Genomic DNA, 442 nt, shown 5'->3' with positions numbered 1-442 from the left:
CGTGGGTGACTTGACTTCTTCTTTTACCGCAACTTGGTGTCAATATCGACGATAGTCACAGGAAATATGTTCATTTATTGAAGTTTAACTTTATTTCCACTCGTCAATATTCTTATCTAAACATGCTATAGACGATCGATGTTCCAAGCTCCCCGTGCCGGTGTTCCGCTATATTCCTGGGTCGTCCACGGATTTGTCGGCGGAAAACTCTGAAATAAAGTACGCACCGCGACTTTGGCGACGGCCCGAGACACTTCTGGGATTTTGAAACATGTAAAAAGTGCGTACTATATTCGGGAATTTACGGGGTATTTCTTGTAATTCGGTACTACGCCACGCCATATTTTACAAAAGTTTTTCGGTGGCCCTCCCCCCAGGCCCATTTTTTTTCGATGGCCCTCCCCCCCGGCTCAATTTTTTTCCATGGCCCTCCCCCCAGGCC

Source organism: Branchiostoma belcheri, unplaced genomic scaffold (assembly GCF_001625305.1).
Source record: "Branchiostoma belcheri isolate BF01 breed outbred unplaced genomic scaffold, Haploidv18h27 scaffold416, whole genome shotgun sequence".
NCBI lineage: Eukaryota > Metazoa > Chordata > Leptocardii > Amphioxiformes > Branchiostomatidae > Branchiostoma > Branchiostoma belcheri.
This window is presented reverse-complemented; position numbering follows the sequence as displayed.